The sequence below is a fragment of the Haemaphysalis longicornis genome, unplaced genomic scaffold (genome assembly GCF_048455015.1).
Source record: "Haemaphysalis longicornis isolate Haplotype H1 unplaced genomic scaffold, Haemaphysalis longicornis Haplotype H1 scaffold_12, whole genome shotgun sequence".
Taxonomy (NCBI): Eukaryota; Metazoa; Arthropoda; class Arachnida; order Ixodida; family Ixodidae; genus Haemaphysalis; species Haemaphysalis longicornis.
Window position 1 is genome coordinate 48,258,990 of NW_027526225.1, and position 14,913 is coordinate 48,273,902.

The window sequence follows — 14,913 nt, forward strand, 5'->3', positions numbered from 1 at the left end:
GCAATCGCTCAATCTCAGTCGTGAACATGCCGCAAAAGCAGCGGCGACAGTGGGGAGTAGGACGGAGACTCCCGCGCCTGCTTCTGAAACGGGTCGCTAGGGGCATTTCAGTGGCGCCCCTACAGGCCGCGCTCGAGGCTTATATTCGAAACTAAGCCGCATTCGTTGTCCGCGCTGCAAAATGAACCCAACCTCTCATTATGCCAGTATCAGGTCTAAACGAGACGACAGTAGAATTCATTTGTGCCTGATGTTTTGGAGATGACATGGGTGATATGTTACTGCCGTCGCCGACGCCCGGAAGAGCGGCGACGAAGCGCGCAGAACCGCGTCCCCGGGTAGCTCTTGCAGGCGATCGCGTACTCTACGAAGACGCGCTGCTTTTTAAGTGACCTAAACGTACTCTTCGCCTACAGACGTCACCATAAGTTTTTTTAGGGCGCGGAAAAGCGAAAAAAAGTGAAACAAAACCAAAACACTGCACGAGCCCCTATCAGCCACGCAGCGCAAATCCCGTCAACGCCGCGGAGAAGCGGCGGCAGGCGGCGCAGCGATCGCGAAGCTCGGGGCGTATAGGACGAAACGCACTGAATTTTTTCGTTTGATCCTTTCGGATATACGCGAGCTATCAAACGCCCAGAATGCCATGGAACTCGTTAGCAAAAGGTAAACAGCTGTGGGCAGTATTTTATGGACAATATCCGGGTGGTTGCGCGTTCGGGGAACGCCGGGCGCTTGCGCGCTTTCTCCAGCCTAGCCAAGTAACAATTCCGCTTTAAAAACTGTTATTTCAGTACACCGCCGATTCCACAGAAGCTGCGCACTACCCCCAGCGTAAATTGGCAAAGAGTGAGCATAACGGCCCGAGGAAAAAGATGAAATAACATCGACGGCAGGCAAACGCGTATACAACAGAGAAATTGGGATTAAATGCAGCGCCAGCCGGTGGAGTGAACTAAAAGAATGACCGCGTATCTGCTCCTTTCGTTGCAAATGTCGACGAAAGACGATAGTCGACTAGCGCCCCTGCCACGTAAATGCCTCCCTTCTCTTCCCGCTCACTTCTTATGCTGTTCCTCTCCTATCCCGTTCCTCACAAGATAAGAGGTGAGAGGTTTGCTCAAGTCAATTAAAATTTACCGCGTTCTACTGCTCCAAGTCGGGTGCCTCGATGCCAGCGCTGTCGTATGGCGGAGACGCGTGTGACCGCGGCACCCTACTCCATAATAGAACCACGTTGCCCTACTCCACGAGCGTTTCAAGCGGAACGTGGAACCTATCTAGTGGAACATTTCATTGCTGTTGCCGTTTGATTTCTTAAATACCGCCAGGAGTTTAGTAGCGCGGGAAACAGCAAGCGACCGTTTTCTGCAGTTGATGTAGTACTTCATTCGAAAAAAACCAAGCATCGACGATTTTTTAAATAAAGGAACACTGCAAATATCATTTATGTATTGATTTTCTGCCTTATAGTTGTGTAGTATCCTGTTCTTGTTCAACCATGTTGACAAGTGTGAACACTGCCACCGGACTAACACGTTTAGATTTGGTCGTGGGTATATAAGACTATTCGCAGCTCCCGTTTCACTTTGGCCGGGTGGCTGAATTAAGTTACAGACAAGCCGACAAACATACAGACAGTCCGAAATTTCTGCGTTTAGGTAGCGCTAGAAGCTCAGTGGCTAAGGCGTTGCGCTGCTGAGCACGACGTCGCGGGTTCGATTCCCGAACGTGGTGGCCGCTTTTCTGATGGAGGCGAAAAGCAAAAACGCCCGTGTGTACGAAATTTCGGCGCACGTCAAAGATCCCCAGGTGGTCAAAATTATTCGGAGCCCTTCACTACGGCGCGCCTCCACGCCTGCGTTGCGCCGGCGCGTTAAACCCTACAATTCATTAAGTAGCGCAAGAAAGACTCTCTTTTTTAAAAAAACGAACAATTTCCGCACGCGTAATTGGCGCACGTGGGAAGGTCGCATCAAAAGCCTGTCGTGCTCATAAAAGGCTCTCGTCTTCAAAAGTCGCTGTTTCGAGCGGCGTGCTGCTGGGTGCCTCCTTCATTTTCCCTCAGAGTTCAGGGGTCAGTGATAAAGCAAGCTGATAACACCCTTTCTAAGCAAACAGCTTTCACAATAGCTGCAAAGCTCCAAGAGAAAGAACAGCCAGAGCTGATTCATATCGCCCTTATCGTACGCACCCTCGACTGCGACGGTGGGCATTTCTTTGCCTCTCAGATTGTGCAGCGATTCTACCAGTGCATCGGGCATTCTTGGGCATGGCTGCCGCAGGCGCGCAGTACACGGTGTTCGGTTTCGACAGCCGTATAGACTGGAAGCCCACCGTGTTCTTAGACTCATTGCCAAAGAACCGAATATGCAACACGTGCGGCCTCGTTTCGGCTACGATAGCGCTATTACCATGTCACCATACCATCTGCAACAGATGCTACGAGGGCAGCAGAGACGGAGAAAACATACTGTGCCCATTGGATAAAGATGTCTGCCACTCGGAAGATATCATCTGGTCAACGTTCAAGAAAGAGAAACTGCTAGGGCGAAAAGTGAGTTCCCAGCACCCCCCCCCCCCTTTACCCCGCGTCCAAATTCATGTGTGACTGTTTAGTTTGACTGGTTTCAAGTGTGACTGGTTCATGTGAGTGGTTCGTGTGCCTCTCAGAGTGGTTTCAAGTGTTGCTGGTTTTTAGTGCTTCTGTGTGGGTCAACTAATACAGGCTTTGTTTTCAGTAGCGTGTCATCTCCTCATACAGTGCAACGATTTGTTGCATACGCAATGGAAGCGATCCTGAGAGGGCCAAAACAAATGCCTCATCCCCTCTGGGAGGATCCCATTATTCATTTTCTGGGCCTGGTCAGCTAGTGTGCAGATGCCGAATAAATCGGCCTAGGTGCTGTGGCAGCTTCCAGGAGGCCCTATGCAGTTCCATAAGGATCAGTGATCGGTGAAACCCAGCCTTAAAGACGCGAACACGAGAGAGAGCAGACAACACACACGCCGGGTGTGTGTTGTCTGCTCTCCCGGCGTGTGTGTTGTCTGCTCTCTCTCGTGTTCGCGTCTTTAAGGCTGGGTTTCACCGTTCTCCAAAGTATGTACCAACAGGCCCAACACCAAACTCTTCTTATATCAGTGATGTTTTGGGACAACATGGCAACAACAAGAGTTGCCATGGTGTCCCAAAACATCACTGAGCGTTGCTGGAACTGGAAGGAGTCATGGGAGAATATAATCATTGAGTGTGAGGTCTCAGCATGGCCTCACCACACCACATGTCCTCACCACACCACAACACTCTCTACTGCGCGAAGCGCTTTAGAGAGAGTTAGTCCGAGGCCACGTGGTAGGTAATGTGCGTTGGTTGTTACACGGGGGAAATCGGCTTTTAAATCACCACTCTGGCCACAACAACGCATACGCGCTGTTTATCACCTATAAATGCACTACCCGAGTGAGCTCAGACATTAGGACACTACGAATTTCTTTCAACTTACAACCATAAGTTGAAAAACCATACTTTAGAATTTTTGTACCAAAGAAAGCAGGTAATTATTTTAGGGTTTATATTCCAGCTCGTTACTGCAATGACCTTAGATTGAAGCCACAAAGCGAGGCACGGTTAGCAGACGACGAGCAGACACCGTGAGGACGTGGTGCGCACACTAAAAACATTGCCACGCGTACCACCCACTGCGTATGCATGACGCCTCCGTAGGCCACTCTAGGCTGTTCTGATAATACAGGCGGTCACGCGCCCCTGTGTTCGCCCTAAGCGCGCTTACCGCTGTACTATCGCACTCAATTTTACTCGCAACTTGCGAGCGGCGGCCGGTACTGCTCCGCGGGCACTCGTAGCACCGCACAGCGACACATTCAAGAACAAAACAGACAGGAGGTAAGCTCTTCAGATAATCACCGGCACCCCGTTGGTTGTATAGCTCGTGATCTACTGAATGCGAAAAGCTCAAATGCCCCTCATGTAACCATTTCAGCGAGTGTTTCAGAGACCATTTAAATGGTGTTGCAAACACTCGTTGAAACTGCAGCTCCCCATTGCGTCTGCTTGGGGTTCGTGCAATGTTCCCCGCAATCAAATGTATCATTTCTGGCTTTATTTCGCCACTGTAGCTCCACTGCAGGATTTAGGTGGTTTAAGTTCCTTCTAGAAATAAACGCATATGACGTCAGATTTGCAGTTCTTCGTAGGCTAATAGCAAGGAATCCACCAAGCGTCACAATTATCGAGCAGCCATACTATCGCCGAACTCTATTATGTCGGGTGCATTCGAAGGTTGCGCATTTGGCAAGTCAGCTACAAGTAGAACCCACGAGTAGTTCTGCTGATTATCAGAATGGTTGATATCCTCCCTCTTTCTTTCCTGAATGCCTCGCTGCGCGCTGTCACGAACACCTGAGAAGAAGCTTTGGCCGTAGCTGGCGTGTGGCCAGTCAAATTGAGCGTGATCGTACACACGACTGATCCGTTATCTTTGGTGGAGTATTTATTTCACGTTCCAGTACACATTGCTTGGAGGGGATTGAAACCTCTCTTCTAAGGACGCCGCTTCTCGCAACAGGTGACTACAACATGGCTGTAGCGGAAACTTCGAGCGGCTTTTTCACGCAAACTGAAATGCCGTTCGTGTTGCTACTAAAGTGGCAGGGACATTAATTACTAGAGCAAAGAGACAAGAGGGTATGATGCCCCTAGGATCTTAAAGGAGCATTCTGTTTGGAAGACGGTTGGGAAGAAAGCAAGTCACGGTTGCAAATAAGAAAGGGGGACGAACGCAAAGCGAAAGAGAAGACAAGAGTCAAGCACAGCTGGTGAAACGAGTGTAGAAGAAAGGGAGAGAGAGAGAAGACTTTGTAACGAGCATGAGATGCAGGGTCATTTTTAATTCAGGGATCCATGCGGCGTCTTGGCTCGACTGGCCTTCTCGAGCAGCATAAGTCGATCTTGACATGGGAGGTGAAGAGAAGAATCTCCCTCTCCTCAGAGGAAGGGGAAAGGGGTGGCAGGCTTTGAGTGTTCTAGAAGCCCCATGTAATGTGTTCGTGAGTGCTTCGTTGATTACAAAATTTACATTGCGTGTCAAACTGCGTTGAGAATAAAGATTGTATCTTGTTTGGATGTGGGAATCTGTTAGTCTGAATTAATCTGGAGGTCGTTTGCTGACTCCTCGAGAGTTCTTGATGGGGTGCGAGGTTCGTTGTTCTATGAAGCTGGTAGTATTGTGTAATTGCTTAGAATGTCGTCGAAAGGTAGAATTAGGGCACAGGTGATAAAGGGAGGATGAGAGAGGAACAGAAAGATGTGGAACCATGAAGTGTTTGGAAGTGGTGAAGAGGGCGCGGTTCGCAAATGGCTTGGCAGAAAATCACCTTTCCACGTCATTTGCGTGGAAGCAAGCCTTGATGCAGCCAATGTTTTCTTCGTGGCTCTTTCCGATCACACTGCTGTTTTTGTTCACGGTACTGGTCATGCCAGCATTGAAATTAGGTTTCAGACATATCCCCTGAAAAGTGAGTGCACCTTTAAGATCATGTTACATTCAGCTGTTTTGGATAATCTCCTGGTGCATAAAGTCATGGGTCCTGTCTCGTAAATAGACTAGTGTTTTATATACATACAAACTGGCACTCTTTTCGTTTCCTAATCAGCGCCTTCGCACAACGCTCTTGAATTCGTTGCGCAGATTCAGTGCTGGAACTCGAGCAGGGGTTGCGACGTCCTGGGTCCGGTGTGCGAGGTCATCGATCATCTCGAGGAGTGTCTGTACAACGCAGTCACCTGCTTCCGCTGCAAGCAAAGCATTACCTACAAGGAACTCCTTGGTCACCTAGAAACCGACGATTGCTCTATCATGGAAGCCAACACTTCAAGCATCAGCCTCGCTATTCCGGATACGGTCGGAGAGCTTCGGGAACAGCTATCTTCTTTGCAAAGTTCTTTGCTTGAAACGAAAGAACTTTTCACTGGTCAAATGCAACTGTTCAGAGAACGAGTAGCTGCTGACATGCTTGTAGCGGAATCTGTTCAGACAGTGGACAACACGCTTAAAGAAAGCACACAGCAGAGCCAGGTAGCCGCAGGTAGAACAGCCGAGGAGCTAGCACTGATCCGAAGCAGCACCAGCGCCATCAAGAAAACACTTAGTGAGGTGGTGGTACTAGTAAATGAAATGAATTCATCTTTAAGCACCTCTTTCACGCAAGGTGCGCGTGAAGTATCTGCATGCTGTCAGAATGTGCAAGCAAAGCTAGATGACTTGTCAGCCTCCTCGACAAAGGAGTTTAAAAAAAGTGAGAAAAAGCTAACAGCACTACAGAAAAGTATGGATAGGCACCTAAGTGACGAACTAGATGTTAAAGAGGGTTTGAAACGTTTGAACGAACGTCTCAGCGACGAGGTCTGCCTAAATATTTCTGTTTTGGGGAAAGTTGCACAAGTAGTTTCAGAACTTCCGATGTACATTTCGGAGCCCCTCATGTGGGCCGTCGAAGAGTGGTCGAAACTGAAAGAAGAGGCTGCGTCAAAGGGAGAAGCTTCTGCTCTGTCCGAGAACCCCAAATATTTTTACGGGTATTGCATTCATCCGGGTATAAAAATGAAGAAAGCTGGTGAAGATCTTGCCCTTCAGTTGGTGTATTGTGTATGCCAAGGAGACTATGACCCCCTAATAGCTTGGCCAATTCAAAAGCAACTGGAGTTGAAATTCTTGAATTCTGAGGGAAAAGAAATCCAACAGTGCATCTCAATACAGACAACCCAGCCTTCATTGGAAGGAAACAAGAGGCCGAAAACAGCCAAAAACGCTCGAATAAGTAGCACTAAAAGTATAAAAGTAACTGACGTTGAGAGAAATGGGTGTGTGAAGAACGACAAGGTATCGGTCAAATTTACAGTGTCGCGGTTGTAGCCAACAAAACTAACTTTTCGTGTACAGCATTCAAATAATCAACAAGCAGGACTGAGTGACCACTGAATACACTCTTGGGAGGAAAGTGTTTGAAAATAAATAATGACCAATTTCTTCGTCCACCTGTCTCGTTTCTGGTAGGTTCGGGAGAAAAACAGCGCAAAATCGACCATTCCTTCAGCTCGCTCGTATGGACATCGAGAAGCGGATTTTGCCCCTCATCTGTGAAGCTGTGCATCTTATCGCAAAAATATTTCGGTAAAGGACACCCAAAGGCTGGTGAGGAAAATATGGCCATCCCTCCCAAAAGTACTTTTAAGAAGGCGGTTTTGAGTCGCACCCACCCTATACAGATAGTGTCCCATCGGGCGCCTTTTCTTGTGTCTGCCGAGAGAGAGAAAGTAGAAGCAGCGTCGGCTTCAAAGCTCTTTAAATTTTCTAATGGCCTAATGCGTAACGAAGCAGGATGGGGGCTAGGATACCTGTCAAGATGGGCGCAATTTATTTCTACAGAATTTTTAAAACAGAAGGTTTGGCTCGTTTGCGCATGCAGGGTTTAGACATGACACCCACCGCAAAATTAAAGCGACAATGAAAACGGCAGGCCATTATTCGCGCCATGCCTGCTTTATAGGTAGCGACCTGCCCATAGCACCCGCTGCGGTGGCTCAGTGGCTAAGGCGTTGTGCTGCTGAGAGCGAGGTCGCGGGTTCGATTCCCGGCCGCGGCAGCCGCTTTTATGGTGGAGGCGAAAAGCAAAAACGCCCATGTGTATCATATTTAGGCTTATGTTAAAGATCCCCAGGTGGTCAAAATGGATCCGGAGCCCTCCACTACGGCGCGCCTCATCACCTGCGTTGCGTCGGCGCGTTAAAGTTTACAATCAATCACCTGCCCATAGCAAGTGGCTACAATGGGAGCCATTGTGCCGAATAATTCCTGTTTACGGACGGCGCTCTCCGTCACTTGGTGCCAAATTTGATCCCTAAACTCGCCAGCTCCGCTTCATTCGCAGTGCAACCTGCGACTGCTGACATAAAACGTAGCGGTCGTATCAACGAATACCGGCCGTGCTGATCAGTACCGCAAAATTGGAACCTACCGTTCAAAGTTGGAAAGTTTTAGAAGACTTTACCAACAGTGACCACCGTTATATTAAAACTGATCTCTTTGAATCAAGCCATCACAAAAAAGGCTAACTAAAAAGGGTGAACGAAAATCTCTTAAAGGATTCGAAGAGGACAGATGGATTAATGAAACTTCCAAGCAAGACATAACCAACGTAAATCAGCTGTAACCTATAGTGAATCACTTTCACTGAAAAATTCTTCGATTAACCAAACACTACTAAAAATAGTAACTAATGACGGCAGAGAAAGAAAGCCGTGGCAGAACACGGACCCCGACATAAAAAGAAAAGTACGAGCGAAGCGGAAGGGATATCAAAAGGCAGTCGGTGCGCTTAGGGAGGACCGTAAAAAGTGCTATAACGATGTGCTAAAAATACAATATAAGGGCTACCGAAAAAAAAACGCCTGGAGGGAACTATGTGCTACGGTAAAAGATAGCGTCCCTTTTACCCTTCCCTACAAAGCTGGGCGCTAAAAAACTTAAAGGGGCACTGACACAAAAATTTTGCATCTTATTTTTTTTGTTGCGATAAGTAGCTAGTGACCTACTTATCACCTGTAGAAACCTCATTTGCTTCAGCGTGCGACGGTTGTTTAATTAGAGGCGCTTTCAATGCGGCCAGTCGCAGTTTCGGTTTCAGCGGGTGCCGCGAACCGATGGATTTTGTGTGAACAAAGCTGACCACGTGACCGTCGGAGGGTTATCACAGAGCAGAGCTGCCGTAGCACTGTCGAATCCGCATCGCCGGCAGTTTCTGCGAATGCCCCCACGTACTGATCTCATGAGCCGCATAATTAAAAAGCGACCGTGGACGTGACGCAGGCGCTGCGAGTGCAAATGCTACCGCGGCTAAAGAACTACGCGCGACGCTGGAGACAGAGGGCGGCAAGGCGCGCGCTGGCAGCAGGCGGCCGGTCTGCCTACAGGTCCGCCTACAGATGTGTTCGGCTTAGCACTGCGGCAGATATTCGATTGCTGCTCTCGTAAGCGGTGCAGATGACAATTTTTAATGCAACCCGCCATCGCATCATTAATTCCTTTCTCATATAAGATGCCATGGTCGGCACCTGGGTCTAATTTCGTGCAGCGGTATCAAACTATCAATCGAGCTACCTGCGCCGGCCTGGGCCACTTCGCGGCCGTGGCCGCCGCCTGCCCAGCGACCGTGCGGCTCGCTCAGTGGGCTTTTGGTGTCTCCGTCGCATTTTCGCGTCTAATGTAAATAAAAAGTAATAGAAACAGAGTGCCTGGAATCGCTGTAGATCTTTGGTCGGGGCCAGCTGCCCGATGAGCTGACGAAATCACGGCGCCTCCGCCGCCAACAATCGGGTCGTTCGTTTTCGAGAGCAGAAGCTCCGCCCTCCGGCCCTCCGATTGGAGCGGCGAGCCGGGCGAGCCGGCGAAAAACGCCGGCAGTGCGGAAGCGGCGAACGAAAACTCGTGACGTGTGTGGATGTTGTTTATTTACAAAATATCCTCGGCATGTCGATATTCTCGGGTCCTCTGCTGGTTGCTCGGTTGCGTTTAGCACACTTTAAAATTGATTTTAAATATGTTCTAGGCTGTATTCGCCGCTGATATTTTGCAGATGATGTGTATGTGTTCACACCAATCTATTTCCGAAGTTATCTCGCCTTCAAAATTTTGTGTCAGTGCCCCTTTAAGAAACCGGCTATATTACCGAGAATCTAAATAATTAATGGTGAATTTACTAATACCCAAGAAGAAACTCTCTGATTTGTTGAGAACTCTGTACTAGCTACAACCTGACAAGATACCTCAAAACAGCACTCCTCTCGACTTAGCAGAACCAGGCGAGCTTGCACAAACCCAACACGATTGTAACTTCAGAAAAGTAGACCTTTACAACGTCGTTGCTCGTATAAAACAAGCACACAGGAGCGGGACTAGACAATATGAAAGCGCATATTAAGCAAACGTTTACTTTGGTGCATAAAACGTTTTTCCTTAATATTTTACAGCATACCTGAGATTTGGCCAGTTTCATGCAGCCCGGAAAATATTCATAGTAATATTTATTTGAAAAAGTAATGCCAACCAGGATACCCCGGATAGCTGTCGCCCAATAGCCATAAATTCAATGCTAGGAAACGTGCTTGAAAAATCTATAAACAATGAAAAATACTTTCTCTTTTTCAAAAATAATTTGTTACCTTCTATCCCATGTAAACTCAACCACAATACTTCCGCCATCCCGGTATTAGGCTTTTTTTAATGTAGTCATTATTATATTTGAAAAGTCATTGTTATATCCCGAGATATTAAAAATTCATTCGGCTCTACAAGTGCTAGAATAATTGACATGCGTTTAAAAAAAGGTACCTACCAGAAAGCATCAGAACTGATATTGAAGGTTTACTTCAAAGCAGGACAATTACTTACCAAACTACACTCAAACAGAAGAAATTTCTGTGATGTTACGTACCGAAGCTCAAAGTTCTCCTTTAATTCCCTTGTTCTGGAACAAGTTATATGCACCACGGTATTACAAAGAATAATAATATCTGGCTCCCTTGTATGCTACTATAAAAAGACTAAAGTAAGTCTAGAGCTATACCACGAACTCATTTTTTACATCTCAGCAAAGCCTTCCGAAAAATTTTAAATCTGGCCCTAATACCGTGTGTAATATACGGCCTATATGTGTTTATTCTCGTGTTTGTCTCGCGCAAAGCGACTGTTTTAGTTCGATTTATTTCCATTTTCGATTCGGTGGACCAATTGCTGACATCTTCAGGAATGTCATGTGGCGATTTCTGGTCAATCTCACTAAGTAATTCTTTATAAATTCACCAGTCATCTGCAAAACGTTGTACTGTAGTACTCCTGTCTAAACTGCGTGAAATGTCATTGACATAAGTTAAGAATAGTATGGGCCCTAATATGGAACCTTGCGGTATCCCCGAGATTACGAGCGCCGCAGATTTCCAGCCGTTTATTTCTACATATTGTGTTATGCCTGTCAGGTACGCGCTTATCCGCAGTATTATGTTAGAATTTACTCCTAGCTGTGCTACTTTATTATTTACTTTGTGTGAGGAACCTTGTTAAAGTATTTCGAGAAGTCGAGGCATATTGCGTCAATCTGAGCGCCGTTATTCAATGCTCGTACTAAGTCGTCGACAGTTCCTACTAGTTGGGTTACTGTACACAGATTTAGCCGAAAGCCATGCTGGTTTGGGAGGAATACTTTTTCGCCCTCAAGATACGGGTATACAGATTTGGTTATGCTATGCTCCAGGAGCTTACAGAATACACAAGCAAGTGAAGTTGAGCGATAGTTTTCGAACTTTTGTTGGACTCCACATTTATGTGTGCGCACAACTTTCGCCACAAGCCAGTAACCTGGAGCAGGATTTTGTTCAATTGAAGCATTAAATTTAATATGTAAATAGTGGGCAACCAATTCCGTATACCTTAACAGAAAATCATTCGGTATCCCATCTGCATGGTCCTATAGACTTTTTCAAGATGCAGCGATGGCGTTGAGGTAGAACACCCGCCTCGCGTGCAGAAGGACCGTGGTTCGAATCCCGGTGCCGGACAATTCCCACCGGATTAAAAACAAAAATCCGCGTATTGATGGAATTGCACAAAGGGGCTTGAGGTGCGGCCTGACCCCGGCGACCATTGCCGGTAATGCACTCCCTCACCAGAGCAGGTACCCGCCGCGGTGGCTCAGTGGCTAAGGCGTTGCGCTGCTGAGCACGAGGTCGCGGGTTCGATTCCCGGCCGCGGCGGCCGCTTTTCTGATGGAGGCGAAAAGCAAAAACGCCCGTGTGTACGAGATTTCGGCGCACGATAAAGATCCCCAGGTGGTCAAAATTAATCCGGAGCCCTCCACTACGGCGCGCCTCATCGCCTGCGTTGCGTCGGCGCGTTAAACCCCACAATCAATCAAAACCAGAGCAGGATTGGCCACCCTGGTGTAGTAACGGCCACAATCTCCCATGAATACGCCAATTAACCCTCGGCCCTCCGTCCCCAGCGGCTGTGAAGCAACTGACCACGGCGGCGGTCAGACCTGTGGCGCAGCAGAGGGTGCTAAGAATCCCTGGATCCGGACAGGCCGCCAATGGAATCTGAACCTGGCAAGGCTTAAAGGGACACTGAAGTGATATGTAAACATTGCGGGATTACTTGCGCAAATTGTAATCCGGGGTCCCCAGGCCATGTTACGACCACTCTGGGCGCGTTTACGCGCTTTTATTTAGTAGAAAACTTAATTCGAAAATGCTGTCCTCCTCTCTTTACGCTCGCCCATTTTCTGCGGCGTTTTCGTGTGACGTCGAGAGGAGCCGAGCTCGCAATTGGCTGCGCTATCTGCACGGCTCCCCGGCCTTCAGACAGAGTCAGTCGGCCCAGCGTTTCGTCCGCCGGACGCCGACGGGTCGTCGCAATTCGTTCGCTCAGTTGAAACGAAGCCAGGACACGTTTGTGAATGGAAGAATGGGCCTTTCTTTACTTGGTTAGTTTGTACACTGTATCTAGCTCCAAGTCAAGTTCGCTTCACAGCCCTGCACAAGCGCACATGCGACGCTTCGCTGACTGGTACGCCCGTAGGAAAATATAAGGCCTCTTGAAGGCGGGAGAAGAGTCAGCGAAGTCAATATAGGTACTAAGGAAATAAAATCAACTGATATTTTTACCGTACAGCGTAAAAATAGGGTGTGGGAAGCACTTTTTTGCGCTGGGCGAACAAGCACAGCGGTCAGCAGCACGACTACGCATCTGCGAACGCTTTTCCGTCTACGAAATGCAATTGCTAGACGTGAGCTATTGTGGAAACTCGGGGGACGCTTACTGCACGAGCATAATACAACAAATAGTCACCTAAGCTGCTTGAAATGCCAAAACTAAATAAAAATGTAAACTTGTTGTACAATATATACCTTATATTATGCATGTTTGGCACAGCCCGTCTCGTGGCCGAGTTGTCTAAGGCTGCAGGTATGTCACTGCCGAGTATTTTGCAAGTCACGAGTTCGAGTCCCCGCGGGTACGTGCTTTTTTTTTTTTTTTTGTAAGTTAACTTTTATGTTTTCTGCCGATGTTTTCTACATTGAGTTCACCTTTGTTTGGGCCGCAACGTTCATGGCTCCACGAACTAGTTCACAGAACGCACGCAGGCTGGCACTGGCGCGCTAGCGAGTTCTCGTTGGCGTGCTGTCCATAAGCACCGACTGCTTGCGGGCAGTGGGCACAGGCCAGAATGAACAGACCCTTGGCCTGGTGCGAACACGCATTTTACGGTACAGGCATGAGTGGGGCAAGCTCCAAATAGGGGGGGGGGGGAAAGCGCATGACATTTGTGCGTCTGCGGGTACGCGGAGGGCGTCCATGAACTGCGTAGGCCTCGGCTAGTGAATGCTACGATTCCAAGCCGTCCTGGGAGGCTTATCTTTATGCATTTTTACAGCTGACAACATGGCAGAAGCGCGGTACGATGATTACTGAGCTATTGCGAATGCCCCTCCAACAACGCCACAGGTTATGTTTTACAGAACCGAAACCGAAACCGAAACTTGTTTGGTTGCTCACCTTGGGCATTGTCCAATCACGGTCCCGCTCCTCCCAACGTCACAGCTTTAGTTGGTGCGGCCGCCGCAAACCGCGCATGGTAGTTTTTCTTCTTCGGCGCTTTGTAAAATAATTACCGATTTGTCAACCGGATAAACGATGAAAAGTGGGCTAATTTGAGCCAGTCTACGCAGTGCAAGCAAAAACGGGAGCTTGACAAATTCACTTCAGTGTCCCTTTAAAGGAGCCATGAAGAGAAAACACAAGTTTGGTTCATTCGAAAGATTGCCTCGTTAGAACCATAACGACACCACTTATAACGCAAACTTCGCTCAAATAAGCTACATAATTAGGAAAAAAGGAAATGACCATGCGACCCACCAGCTCATTTTCCGCAACAGAACCTATGATGTCACTGGGGAATGCTCTGCGATTGAAGGAGGCCGGCAAAAGCAAACGCATGTTAGGCAGGGCTTACAGTTTGCATAGCGAGCTAAATGCCCGTGAAACATACTGCACATTCTTTTTATGACAAAGAACGGTGGAGTAAACGGTTGAAGTTCCGAACGAACACGCAAGCGTGTGCGCCAATGCGTACGAAACTACCGCCTGGCCGAGCTCGACATCTCGCCATCGCGCAGACGAATTTTCGGGTTCGAGGCGCTCTGACCTTGGGGGAAAAATGCCGTAAACACCGCGCATTGACGCTCGTATCTTTCTGGTCGAAGCAGAGAGCTCGCGCGAACGGCTTTCCATACACGACACCGGCCAACTGGCATAAGCGATACTGCTACTGAAGTTGAACTATTATTAACCGTAATAAAAATACGGCACATACGTACCAGTCTGTATTCGTCCGTTACGACGGGGCTGACGAGGCAGCGGTGCCGACGGCAGGGCGTTCGTCTGTTGTGGCTATCGCGGAATGGTCGCTTTCCCGTCCACCGCGTATCCCACAACTCTTGCCGCTCGTGCACTTAGAAGCATTGAGCGTTCAAGTGGTGTGAGGTTGTTAAATGCAAGCCCTAGCTCCTCGGCGAGAGTTTTGTTCTCCGGATCAGGCGATTCCATGACTAGGGCTGCGGGTGCACTAGGTTTTACAAGTATTTTTAAAATGGCCGCCGTCTCGGTCGACTCCCGCGTGTGGGTGCTATACGGAGTCGACATACTAAGTATCTGTTTCATGGACCGGCCCGTGTGACGCCGTTGCTCACGTCACCAAATGTGCAATTTTAGCGGGAGATTTAGAATTTTGGCTTAAATTGCCTTATTTCTCAGTGAATAAAGCATCATTTGCTTCCGGGAAAGC

The 14,913-nt window shown here is 48.2% G+C and overlaps 1 long non-coding RNA gene across 1 annotated transcript in view; it reads left to right on the plus strand.

The window, feature by feature from the left end:
* The first annotated feature begins 2,179 nt into the window (after positions 1-2,179).
* The window catches only part of LOC144162614 (uncharacterized), a 34,265-nt gene continuing 21,531 nt past the window's right edge, over positions 2,180-14,913 (plus strand). The window contains exons 1-2 of the long non-coding RNA XR_013320725.1: positions 2,180-2,557; positions 5,709-7,211. This is a non-coding gene — a long non-coding RNA (uncharacterized LOC144162614). The remainder of the gene's footprint in view (positions 2,558-5,708; positions 7,212-14,913) is intronic.